The 13,924-nt window shown below is 43.8% G+C and overlaps 1 protein-coding gene across 4 annotated transcripts in view; it reads right to left on the bottom strand.

Annotated features, from left to right (window-relative positions):
- The window catches only part of znf536 (zinc finger protein 536), a 214,707-nt gene extending 202,328 nt beyond the window's left edge, over positions 1-12,379 (bottom strand). Inside the window, exon 1 of one of the 4 annotated variants that reach the window (XM_069530698.1) lies at positions 11,819-12,379. The gene's annotated coding sequence lies outside the window, so the exon portion shown is untranslated. The other 3 variants (XM_069530742.1, XM_069530660.1, XM_020079663.2) reach the window with 3 other exon arrangements.
- Between the last annotated feature and the right edge of the window lie 1,545 nt (positions 12,380-13,924).

Below are 13,924 nucleotides of genomic sequence, written 5' to 3'. Positions count from 1 at the left end.
TTTCATAAATTCAATATGATGCAAACCTGACATGACATCTCTACACGACCCTGTCCCCCATTGAATGCCACACTAACCAACCATCAAACCAACCACTTAGGTCCACTCTGGCTTCTCTCCATCAGTTCCCTTCTCCTTGCCATCACTGTTCGTCAGCTCGTCCTCCTCAATCCACCTTATTCCCACCCCAAAAATTAGCCCTGTTCTGTGGTGAGCAGAGAGGTTGGGGGCCGTTTATTGTAATCACAGGGATCAAGCAGGAGCGGTTCAGAGCCCTCAGGGGCTGATCGGCAATCAGAAAGACTACGATGCGTCGAGGGAGAGGGAGCGAGGAATGAACTCCAATTTGTGGAGCAAACCTCTCTGACCCCTAATCCGAAGCAGCGCTGCCATGAGATTGTCCTGTTGGTGAGTGGGTGGGATGAGGGCATAAACACACCATTGAAGGAAATCCTGTGACACAGTAAGTTCTGGTCATGTTAAATTTTTGGTTGAAAGGACGACTCTGGATTGTTACGATCTGGATCTCTGTTGTAGAGTTTTGGCCTTTTTTCAGTTATGATACGATTTGCCTCAGCAAACTAATTGCAGGGACCCAACCAGCACTGTCATCACTGCATGGCTTGCGTGGCTAAAAATGTATCATAAGACAGTAATAACTTAGCTCTTTTTGCAATTTCCATGTCACTCAGCTCTCTAGGTTTGTTTAAATATCTTGTCTGAATGCTTGTGATTCTTTGTTTGTCTGATTTCCTTTTAGCAATGTTACCCCATCCCAAGCTCTCAGCAGTTCATTTGGTGACTAAAACTTTACTTTAACCTATAATAATCCTTTTAAAAGTCACTTTCCTGCTTGTGACTTGGTATAGAAAAACCTTTGCAACAATAAGGATTCACTATTGTACAGTACACAGCATGGTTCAAACTGAATAGTAACTCTTTGTTCTGAAGTCTTCCATGTCCTCTTCCTATTCTTTCTTTACTGGGTGCAACACAGTGGCAGAAGATTAGAAAGAGTGAATTTGTTCAAGATGACCCCCACGGTTTTTGGGACACACAACTTCAAGTGTGAACTCACTCCCACCCTTGGAGCCTATCAGTGTCATCAACCACAACATGGATGAAAATGCCTCAAATGTTTATTCCCCCTCCTCTCTCTCTCTCTCTCTCTCTCTCTCTCTCTCTCTCTTTCCCTCTCTGCAGATCTGACAGTCCTGTTTACCAAAGCAGCCGACAGACAAGCCGAACAAGGGCCCGGGCCCCAGCACTTCCACTTAACTCTCTCCCCATTACTGCGATTGGTGTGAATGACACAACAAAAGAGATAAAATGCAGTTCTGAGATGAAGAAAACAACTGCAGCTCACGATCAAGAATAATAATAATAACAACAAAGACGAGGATAAAAACAAAAGAGGAAGACGAGGAGGAGGTGGAGGAGGCGGTTGGGGCTGTAGAGGGAGAAGATGATGAGGTGGGCCATTTCAAAATTTAAAAAAAAGATGATTTAAGAAAACTGTCGGAAATTGCGGGAGAACTGTAAAAGGTTTCTTTTCAGCATGGGTGGGAACTCATCCTAAGACTTAAAAAGAAGTATTAAAGGAAAGAGCCAAGCGCCGGGGGAATTCTCCCACGTCAGAGAGCTCTCTTTATGAATTCAACCCCGGTAATAACGCAGATAAATAATAGATGAAAAGTATTTAGCTCCCACCTTGAACAACACTTTTTAACGTAGTTCATGAAAGACTGACAGCTCTTGGCGAGCAAATACACATACACAAACATGCATTCACACGTGTGTGCGGCTAAAATGTGTATTTTACTTGATGAAATAAAACACCAGGTGGGATCCACTGATTGTTTGTGAGTGTGTGTGTGAGTGTGTGTGTGTGTGTGTGTGTGTGTGTGTGTGTGTGTGTGTGAGTGTGTGCGTGCGTGTGTGGATGGAAAAAGGAAAAGCAAGAGAAAGAAGATCATTTTTGGATGAATTTCAAAAGCAAATGACGGTTGGTTTCGGTTCAGGAACAGTAAGTGACTGTAGCTAATAGGAGAAAAATGTCCTTTTTGTCAAAACTAAATACATGTGGAGTAAATTAGTGATCACTGTCTTAACCTAAGGCACTCTCCTCACCCAAACAATTTGTGTACAATCCCTAAACTTGCCTGATTTTCCTATTAATGCATTTTAATGATGAACCACGTATTAAGAAACATAAAAAAAGAACTTGTCTTTGGAAATCCTGTCATCAAATTAGAGTAAAAATAAACATGACATTTATGGACATAAAAAAAAAAAAACATAAAGCACAGTAGCAACTACTTTGTGTCTCCTGCCAGCTACGCTTCAGTTGATGCAGTCGTGGCTGCAGCAGGCGTTTACAGAAGGCTGTGTGTTTAAACGCCTGGAATGCTCATTTGCCTTTTGGGTTTACTTATTTACTTTTGCATAAATGCAGAACAGTAATGTGGTATTAAGGGGGCTTCTCAGGGGGAAGGTTGTGTGTTTTTAAAATGCAGCCTCGCTCAGTTTCCTTCTGTGTATTAAGGAAAGTTTACGATTGATGAATATAGATCTCATTTCTCTTGATAAATAAATAAATAAATTAGAAAAGTAATGTCAGGCATGACAAGAGCTCACCTGCCCCCCAACACACATTCGAACACACACCCCTCTCTCACTCAAAGTCATCAGATACAACATGAGCATCCAGGCTAAAATAATCACAAAATTCCCAATAGCCAAATATAAAATGTAAAATGACTGCCTTGATCAACTGCAGCCCAGTAATCTGTAGCGCCAGCCACAGCTGTAACACCACTCCTGTCACTTGAAATAAAAACCTAAACCTTTCAGGGCTTTCGATTGATTCTTTAATTCAGCCTGATATGACATTAAAACCTTTTGGTTGACTTCCACTGGCTGTGACAAATGTACCAGCGCTTAATAGAGGTGTGCAGACAGGCCGGCATTTCAGTGACTTTTATCAAACTGAATTTATCAACGCAGGCTCCCAGGATCTGTGGCAGCAGCTTGTTCAGAAGGAAGCCTACAGATACCGTTAAGTACATCATCCCTCCTTTCTCCCTGTGCCGCTGCCTCGCTCCCGCTCTCCCTCTGCTCCCTGCATTTCTCTCTATACTCCGTCCTGTCATCACTCTGCCTACTGTATATTTATCTCTTTTCTCCCCGGATCTACCGTTCCGTGGTTACTTTGTAAGCTACAAGGTGCTGAGTATTTTTTTAAATCTGCCCAATTAAAAAGAACAACAAAATACCCCTGATGAGTCCGACTGTATAAACAGCACTCATGCCATTATGTGACGCTAAAACTCTCCACGGAGGGAAAATCATTTTACATTTAACAGAGTCAGATCAAGGCAGGTGTCATGAATGTTTGATCTTGAATAAAGCTCAAGACGTGTGGAACCTCAGTATCATGCTGAGCAGCTTGTCTCTGTAGGGCGCAGCAGTTGGTTAAAAGAGACTTTTTCCTTTTCTGGTGTCGCAAAATGCTTCCTCATGTTGGGTTTCTGTCTACATTATGTGTCATAATGTAATAATCCGATAATGTATACTGTCATTTGGTGTTATACAAAAAACATTGAATTGAATGGGAGGTAATTCCGTTGTCCAAGGTGGAGACACTGCTATGATTGTGAGAAAAGAACTCCTGCTTAACATCGGATTTATGTTTTCTCCCAATACTTCAGCAAGAGTTTCATGGAAAAGTTGCAGATATCTGAAGTGTGTCCTCCTTTTTTTACTTGTTTGGATTCAATATTACTCTATAAAGTCTGTAGTGATTTGGGGTTGATTCGACACCACAGTAAATCCCTGCTCTCTGGTATGAAACGACCAAAAGGCAACTTATTGTCATTTAAAGCAACACCTCCGCTGTTATAAAGAATTCCGGATGAAGTGGTGGATGGTATAGATGAGGGGGGAGTGGATCAATAAAAAAAAAGAGATGATAGGCAAAATGAGAGATAAGAGTGGGAGAGAGGATGGAGAGATGACAGAGGCTACGGCAGAGAGACAGAAAAAAAAAGAGTGAAATGTTGGAATGAGGAGTGCGATAAGGAGGCTTTTGAAGGGTCCTCTCAGATGCAGGGATTGCTCAGTTCAGCGCCGTCAGAGCCTCTGAGGTACTTGAACCTTGCCTGCCTTTCCCCCACCTCTCTGTAGAGCTGCTGCCCTGCAGGCCACCTGTAAACCGCTTTGACACATGATCCACTCCCACGGATGTAGAGTGGAAAAACACACACACATCCACACACAGAGAAACCACTGCTTGCAGGCAGCTAAATGCACACAATCACTTTAATGCGCCATCAACGCTTGGTTGTTTTTTAACATTAACACTCGATTAACAACTGCCTGTCGCACTTCTCAATGAAGGGGCACTCACGGCAGAAACAAGAGAGCTACCTAATAGTCTCTCTTATGACATGTTGATTAAAAAATGTAGGTTTTTTTCCATCTCTCATTGACAGTTGTAAGCAATAGATCCTTCAGCAAGACAGGACAAATAACCTGCTATTATCCATGGCCCTCACGTTGGCGTGAAAGTGGCACTAGGAGGATTTTAACCTTCACCTCCTGAAGGCCGAGGGAAATAGGACACCTTGGAATTTAATTAAGCAATTAGACTGATGTCGCACCACAGCCACAAACAAGTGGCACGGAAAGAGATTTGTACCTTTGAGGCAAACACACAAATACAAATTCACATTTAAAAAATCTGATGAATTATTACTTGAAATGGAACAAGTTCATAATGCATATAAACATGCATGTAAGAAAAGATGAGTCACTTCAAGGAGACACTAAGCAAGCCCTCCCCATCCACACAGAAAATATGGAGAATAAAAAACTGATGGCTCCTGATTAGGCATTGTCAAAATATTTGCAATGGAGGAATTCCACCAGGCCAGCGCGGAATCGGCTCCTCTACAAAAGAGCGATCTTCCCTGAGTAACAAGTTGGTGCAATGACTGTCGACAGAAGAGGAGCTGAAAATCCCCCCCGGGCTAGAGAATATCCCGCTATTGTAGTCTTAACCCGCGAGACCTGGCGGGGAATGTACAGCTTTCACAGTCACTTCTCATCCTATTTGTAGCACTGCCGCTGACGTGTGAGCGACTGGGCCAGAGCAGGTCACTATCTAATATTTTTTTTAAATCGCACTGTCTTCCTTATACTCTCCGTTTGCCTTCCACTTTTTACACATCTTTAGAACTCTTTTAAAAAACAGTCCAATAAATATTTGAGGGGTCATTCATCTATATCATGTTATTTTCCCTCTCTCGCCCCCCGCCCTCATGCCAAACCACTTTTTTCATCTCTCTTTTTGTATTTTTTGTTCCACAAGGCAAGTTTCATTAAAGATCCAATTATGCAAATCAGGTGCTGGAGAGGCAGTTGAATATGCACTATAATGGTGTACAGTAATCGTTCGACACAATATACGGCATCCGGGGCCAGATTTACGAGTGCAACAGAACTGCAACGCCTCCGTCCTTTGGTGAAAACCTCTTGATCATAATTAAAGGTGCAGGAGTTCTCTCCCGCACCGTCATGCCCTCCCTTTTCTCCCTCTTTTCCTCCACTGCTTCCCTCTTTTCCTCTCCCTCTACCTTGTGCTACTTCGGCGCGCTCATTAGCAGAGGTCTGGGACTTTAACAGAGGTCACATCCGAGAGGTAGAGACAGCTAAAGAGCAGACATGACATGTAGGATGCAGTCAGTGATGGTATGTGAAGTGGGTAATAGACATAACCTGCCACACACACACACACACACACACACATAACCTTCCATCTCCTGAACACTGGAGGTATTTACCACAGTCTTAGCTGAGCGTGGCTGAATGCTAAGCAGTAACAATTCTCTGCTTCAGGACCTCTGATTGATGTGTGCTTGCCTGTTTGTGTTAAGCTGTTTGCTGTCTGCGGAAATGACATGGCTGAAAACACAGCGCCATTTGACACATCGAAAGGGAAAACGGTCATGACATTTCATGACGCATCCTTAGATCCAAAATGCTAACCAAAAAATTCAAATAAAAAATAAATAAAATCAAGCCAAACCCAATAACGCCTTAATGTGAGGGATCAGCGGGGAAGTCGCGGGGGGAAAACAAAGGAGGAATATCACGGGTTGCGAGGATAAGGTGTTTCAGAACACATTCCTTGTTGGTGTTGTTGATGTGAGCGCCAACAGATTACACAGACGGAGAGAGAAAAAGGGCAAGGCTATAATGCTGGCTTGATACTGGACTTTCTCAAGGCTGAGCAGTTAAACTTGCCACGGAAAACAAACAGTATATTGGTTCCTGTGTGTATACACACTGTTGCGAACGCAAACTCCCACACGCACCCTCACCACTCAGGCTTATTTAACAAAGTCTGCTACTAAAACCAACAACGTGTACTGTGACGGGGATGGAAAAAAAGAAATAAGAGAGAAATGCTCCATGCACCCACTTCCATGCCCACCTCCTCTCCTTCTGAGACCAACTTGACCCCTTCCCTTCCTCCCTTGTCGTCCAGACCTCACCCTTGTCCTCACCCCCAAACTACGATTCCTTCGGCTGCCCAGACAGCCAGACGCTCCTTGTGATGGCACCCCGGCATGCGAGGACTGAGTCAAGCCTATCTGTCAGAGCCTCATCTGCCCCACACTCTTTATTCTTAGATCAAACTGACGTCTGTGATTACCCCCACAACCCATCCGCCCCTCTGTTCCGCCAACCCTCCATCCCCCAACCACCTTCGCCAATGTTTATCAAGCTCTCATGGCAAAGAACATATCAGGGAAAATACACTGTATACGCTCATATCCCTAAGTACAGAGCGAGGCATCTCAATAGCGCAACACGGCAATGTAAGCACACAACAGGAGAATTGTATATAAACTCTCATTTAAGGAATAATTCAATAAAGCTGCTCGTTCACACAGCTAGATTTTAATTGACAACAAATTCCTTTTCACTGCATATTTCCCATTGCTTTTTATATCAATAACTGCATCAGATATACAGCACTTTGTTTATATTCTTTTACTTAGAGGTTTATTTTTTTCCTATCTTTTATTCCTATTATTTTAAGTTGTTTTATTTCTTTTAGGTTTTTGTTTTCTGGCATGTTGCCTTTATTTGATCGTTGACATTCTAGAGAGAGAGACACACAGGAAACAAGGGCAGAGGGAGGAGGGGTATGACACGTAACAAGGGTCCCTCGGCCGGAAATTGAACCGTGCGTTGCGGTTATGTGATATGTGTCTTAACCACCAGACCACCAGACACCCCTGATTCTAATTTGATGCAATTGAATAAAAGCAGTGTGTCAAATATGGATTTGTATAAAAAACATACATTTATCAAAACGTTCTTTTGGGACGTCAACACTTCATGCAAAGGATGGAGAAATACGTCCATGAAATACACATAAAAAAGGCACATTATTGGCTAGTAAAAAGGAATAATGAGAAACGGTCTGGACAGTAACTTCATGAAAGTCAGAAATCCTTTGTGCCCCCTTCAATTTATCACAACAGTGGAATAAATCAAATCTTCTTTTTGAAATTCAAACAAATGGTTCCAGATTTCTGTGTAAAAGTGTGTAAACTGTGTGATGTTTTGTGGTAAGGGCAGTCTCATCTTGACTTTGCGTCCCCCATTTGATCCAATGCTTCATGTGTGTGTGCGCGCTTGTCATATTAGCCCCACACGGCAACTGCAAGCATGGCTCACCAGTATCTTCCCCTCTCTGGCTTGAACCCTGGAGATCAAGGTCATGGAGCTACAAGGATCAAGCCAGACTAACGCCTGTGTGTTACAGCCCCCTCAGCACGATCTTCGCCTCCGACAGGACACACACACACACATATATACACTAACATGCTGGAATACATGTATACCCAGGCCGGCTGCAAATCAGAACCAGAATGGGAATGAACACGAATGGGTGGGGGGTGGGTTGTGTGTGTGTGTGTGTGTGTGTGTGTGTGTGTTTGGAGGGAGGGGGGGTATTGCTGCTTTCACAATGACTGCACATATCAATTAATGGCTAGCTGATGAGCAGAGCCGGCCTGATCTGGCCTGCCCACCACCGCCCTGATCCCAGCGGACTGGGAGCCCTGGCCTCACAGCCTGTACAGCTGGAGCCCTCTCCCCTATAATTACATGAGATGGGGATCAACTAACCACAGTCAGGCTGCCTGTCTGACTGTGGACTGCATGTATCACAGGATACAGGATAACTTCTTTGTGTCTGAATTATGTGTTGTCCAATTGATTACACACATGTATTTTCTGAACTGCGAGATTATGTAATTTGTGCAACCACTTCACCGCGGGTTTGTGTGTTTTTGCGATGTACTGGGATGTCGGCTCATGTGCTTCCTTCTTTATGCGCATTTGTTAAGCAAGTGTGAGATTTCTTTTACACTGCTTTTTTTGGTCCTTTCTTCAAAAAAAAGAAAAATCGGATTGTGTACATGTCAACATGCAAATATTTCACTGTGTCGGGCTGACAACGCGGCGGCTTCAGTCGAGTGGGTCTACTCCACGGTGAACTGAGGGGCTGACTGACTGACTGACAGCCTGGTAAAAAGAGGACTGTTTTGATGCCATCCCTTTAGATGCCCTGGTCTCTCTCTCTCTCTCTCTCTCTCTCTCGGTCTCTCTCCTGTCTCTCTCATCCCTCCCTTTGCCTTCATTTTCAGCAGAGAGATGTGTATCGCTGCGCTCAGTCATGCCTTGCGTCCCCCCTTTGCAACGCTGACACGGGCACAGGTGGGAAAGCAACTCATACAAGATCAACGGCCACCGCTACACACTGGCTCCCGAGAACAGTTTTCGAGCTCCACTGCTAGAAAGTTGAAGCAGAACAAATTGTCTAAATACTTTATGTATGTGTTTTTTAAATTTCTTTAATCTCACACTGACTAGAAAATAAAACACCCATCCATAAAACGTGAATTTCTCTATTTATCTTGTCATGAAGTGAAGCTAAATAATGCTTACATTATATAAAAAATGATATTTCAATGACAGTAACAACAATAAATACCTGAATAATTAATTAATGATTAGTTTATCATACCAAACACATCCTGACCATGGAGATTATTTCCAAAAATAAGAAACGGGCCTTATGAATATTAAAATAACTTACAAACAAAAACAGCCAAGGCCTTGACACAGGCCAGTCTGCAAAGATAGGCCTTTTCTTAAACACACTGTCTCTTCCCAAGTTTTTTCACCCGACAAGAATGACAACATTTCAACTTGTAGCAGAGCAGAGAGGTGCAGTAAAGGGCAGGCAGGTCTGTGAAGCAGCCTGTACTGTCAGAGGAGCAGGGACAGTTCTCCATTTGCTATTTCATCTCCAATAAGGGAGTGAAAGGTGCTGACAAAAAGGGTCTACGCCCAGACACTATTTCAGACATAATATCCGCCCTGTGCATACCATTAAACAATGACAGCATCTCCACTCGTACAGTACATCTATTTATCCCTTTTCCTTTTCCTTCCGCAATGAATCTGAGGAAGATTTTTTTTTTTTGTGGGCTCAAGAAAACTTCAGGGAAGGTTAGAGAAACAGTGGGAAACAATGTGATAGACATTGTTGAGTATTTTAAGAATGATGACATGTGTCTTCACAGCCATTGTGCAGCGCTAGTGGCTGCTGGAAGTGGCTGGATAAGCAGGGTCAGATCACTCAGGGGTCAACTCCAGTTCCAAGGAAAAGGTCCTCCTCACCCAAGAGGAAGAGTAGACAGAGGCTTTGAATGGGATTACAACCTCATCCCCGGTGCAACATAGCTGTTACAGATAATTTAGCACTGCCCCATCATGCAAGCAACAATTCCATACAAAAACATGTCTGCTGGATCTTTATAAAAACTTACAGAAAAGAAGACGAAACTCCTGAAACAAGGAGTGTAATGGCATGTCATACACTCGACCTCTTCCATCCCCTGAAAAAATATTATTCACTAATGGGCTCTGTCATTTTACATTTCCATAATAACCGCTGCCTGTCAGTCTCCTTTACTTCAACTTTCTACCACATTCTCTCAATAAAAAATTATAATTATTGTTGCATTGCCCTGAACCAAATTTGACACCGAAATCCCCCAAATGTCAACCTCACGGCAGCTGATGTGTGCGTTATTGTTTTCCACATATGACATTAACGCCCCTCGTCCAAATGCCATCATAGCGTCTGCTCGGCGCACAACGCGGGGACCTCTTCTCATTCACGAGAGGTCGATCACTGCACAAAATGGCAGGTCTCAACCGGCTCTTCTTCCATCTCACAAGTTTTGACACATGGTGGCAAACGCACCGGTAAACTTTAATCCATCCCCGACACACACACACACACACATACACAAACACACACACACACACACACACACACACACACACACACTGTCCCCGCCACCCTCCTCCTCCTCCCGCACTCTCACAGCACAAGTGTCGGGAGAAAAGTTTTCCGTGGACACTCTTTAACTGGAACACACGGCTGGACTTTTCTAAAAAAGAAAAAAAAAGTCCCAGGATTGTATCTGTGCGATCTATACGAGCAATATTGTAAAAGCCCGTGCAGCCGTACACGGCACCGTTTTACGCACAGAGTAAAACGTGCAAACAAAAACAAAACAGTCAATAAATAATTTTCACTTCGAATTAAAATTAATATATATTATGATAATAGTTTATAACGCGTTTGGCTGCAAGGTGTCGAGCCGGGCAGCCCGTGCCTTGGTCCCAGCTGGTATTTTGTCACCGTTTTTTACGATCGTCACTCGCTACGGATAATTGCTCTGTTATTTTCTAATCATGGCTGGGGAGACATCAGGAGCCCCCGCTGCGATGCTCCCGCACAAACAACCACAATCCTCCCCAGAAGAAAAACTGACTTCCCACTGTGTAATACACTCCCAAGTCCCCGGTAAAAGCCCCCCACTCGTGTAGCTACTGTAAGCCACCGCACTTCTTACCTTTTAAATTTGGCGAAGCGCCGGCTAACTCCTGCGCGTAAACGGTGCGTTGCGAGAGATAGTGTTCATTGAATAATGAGGCATGTCCATGCGATTTCACCCGATCGTGCTCTTTCTCGGGATGACGTGGGTGCTGAAAAGTGGCTTCGGACCTGTTAAATACTGTCCACTCCTCGATCCTGTCCCTACAACTGCTCCCCGCCGCGCAGCCCGAGTTTGAACAGAAAAAAGACGCCGCTTCACGGACTTGTCTCCTCTTCTCGCCCTCCTGCCCCTCTCTCAGTCGCTGTCTACTAAAAGTAAACGTTTGCATTGATGCCGATCCCCAGGCATCAGCATATCCCCTTCAGCTTGAACTCCCCCTATCTGGTAGGTGAAATGCATTGTACCGTTAACAGGGAACTCCATTGTAGAGAGCGGAGCTGACTGGCTGCGCACAGCCCGGGTCTTGCGGTATTCGCCGTTGACGGGGACAGAAAAAAAAAAGCAGCGGAGCCCAGCGGTGAACAGAACCTGCTTTAAAGAAATAATCCCCTGGATGTTACATTTCCCCCACTACCTCCACAAGAGAGGTGGCGGAACAATCCATCCCGTAATCCCCTTACTTTGTTTCTGACCTTGAACCTGTCCATAAACACTGTTTTATTTCAAAAATGTACCCCCCGCACACAAGCTGCACACAAGCGTTCACACAGAGCCAGCCTCGCCGCTCAGCCACCGCGCGTTCAAGAATTGGCTTGGATTAACAAGCTCTGCGTAAAGACAGCCAGGTCACACATTTCACTCCAAAAAGTAGAAAGCGTTACCTTTCACTGAAGTGAACTGTTGCGGGTCTTTATCCTCTTCTCGTCGCTTTAAAGGGAAAACTCCAGGATAAATGAGTGATGCCTCCCGTGCGTCCTGAGCGTCAGCCACCGCTTAAGAGAAGTAATGAGTGATAAAAATGACGCTCATCTATCTGCACTGTAACCTTGTGGCGTATTTAATGTAAATAAGCCCCGTTGTGTTGCCAATCCCCGTGCACACAAACGCAAAGCCTCTCCTCGGGAACTCGCTTTTGCCCCTTTTTTTCTTTGCTCCTCTCTCTCAGTGTATTGACGGTTTATTCTTTCTGTCTGGGAGCGCAATAGGGAATGAACATAATTATTTGAAAAATATGGTACATCAGTAATGCGGCTCGTCCACTTTGTGAATGAACGCGTTTCTCCGCGGCTCTCGGGAGGTTTCTGAAAGCACCAACTCTGCAAAAGAAGCAAATACTTTTTCTTTTCTTTTTTTTTACCCACTCCCGATATTTCCAACAGGAGCTCTAAACTTGAAGTTGGCACAACTTTTTTTTTGCGATGCGTGTAAAAAAAAACATACGGAGGGGAGACGTCCCGAATAGGCCGAAGTCTTTGTTGCAACTAAAATCTGTCTTGATATATAATGCTTCTATATGGGGGTGGAAGAGACTAAATAATGCAATTATAGATTCAGTGTCCCAGCGTTGACAAAAGGCAGGGCTTCAATAGAGGCTTTGTTACAGGATTATATAATGATTATGGGGTAATTATGGGAAGGGTTTGATAATAATAATAATAAAAAAAAAGTATCAAGCGCTCTCTTGCACGGACAGCTTGTTTTCTATAATGTAAGAGCAGGAGAAGAGGAGTGAGATAAGAGACAGACAGACAGACAGACAGACTGATGACAGCTAGTGGTAGGATGACGGCAGACAGCCCCGATTATTCAAAATGTCGAACCGAGAGACACATTAATGCCACTGACTGAGATACTATCACATGTGCTCAGAACCGGACATGGGTCCACAATGGAATATCTGGGGGTCATATTCATGACAGCCCTGTGAGTAAACCCCCTCTCCTCTCCTCCTCCCGTCATCACCATCATCATCCTCTCCCTCCGCCACCACGCCGCTTGTGCCATGCTGCATGTGTCACAGAGAGAGAGAGAGAGAGGGAGGGAGAGAGAGAGGGAGAGAGAGAGAGAGAGAGGCAGACACATGTTAATGGTCACTCTGTCACAGAGAAAGACTCCATCTCCGTGTGACACAGCCCCGCACCTTGCAGCACATATTCACCATTTTTTAATTCATATTGTTTTAATCACATTAAGAATTTATTGCAGCCCGTTTAAAAAAAAACTTTTTCACAAAAACGTCCTTGGTTAATAAAATTCAACCCCTTTTTTTATTGTCCAGAATTATTATTAACAGAAACATGAACAACTATTTCACTATTTTAGTTTTAACATAATTGAGACTTAAATCTTTGTGCTTTTTGAAAAATGTTTTCACACTAGCCTGTGTGCGTGTGTGTGTGTCTGTGCGTGCGTGTGGTCGCGCGTGCGTGGCATTGTGCGAGACATTAATAGATAGCCTAAATATCTGCTTTCTTCCCCTTCCCAGACAAAACATATCTCCCTCTTTTAAAGATACTGCACATTCATTATGCACTATGAAAATCTGATTCTCATGCTGCTCCTTTACATGGTTGTATGGAATTCAGTTTGATGCATATGAATTTCTCTTCTTTTTTTTTCCTTCTTTTTTTTTGGGAGCATTTTACAAGAAAGGAATGAAAAAAATCCCCCCCTAAAGAAATTAGCATAACCATTCCCCATCAATAATATTGCTATCTCTATGGGAGTGATAGCAGCAAGCAGTAGGGGTGTTCCTTTTGCCGATTCTCCATGGATCAACAGCGCGTCATCAGCTCCTTTTGAACTTGTTATAGCAAGTCAAGTGATTCTTTATCGGCTGACAGCCCTGACAATGCATCGGGGATGGGAAAGCAGGTCAAAAGGAAGTTGCCATATGGACTTAAGCATGCAAATTTCTAACAATACATAGCACTGAGGGCTGTACTCTCACAGGCACACCACCATATACTATAAGCAGTCCAAACTGT

Source organism: Paralichthys olivaceus, chromosome 1, assembly GCF_024713975.1.
Source record: "Paralichthys olivaceus isolate ysfri-2021 chromosome 1, ASM2471397v2, whole genome shotgun sequence".
In the NCBI taxonomy this organism is placed as follows: Eukaryota; Metazoa; Chordata; class Actinopteri; order Pleuronectiformes; family Paralichthyidae; genus Paralichthys; species Paralichthys olivaceus.
This window is presented reverse-complemented; position numbering and strand designations above follow the sequence as displayed.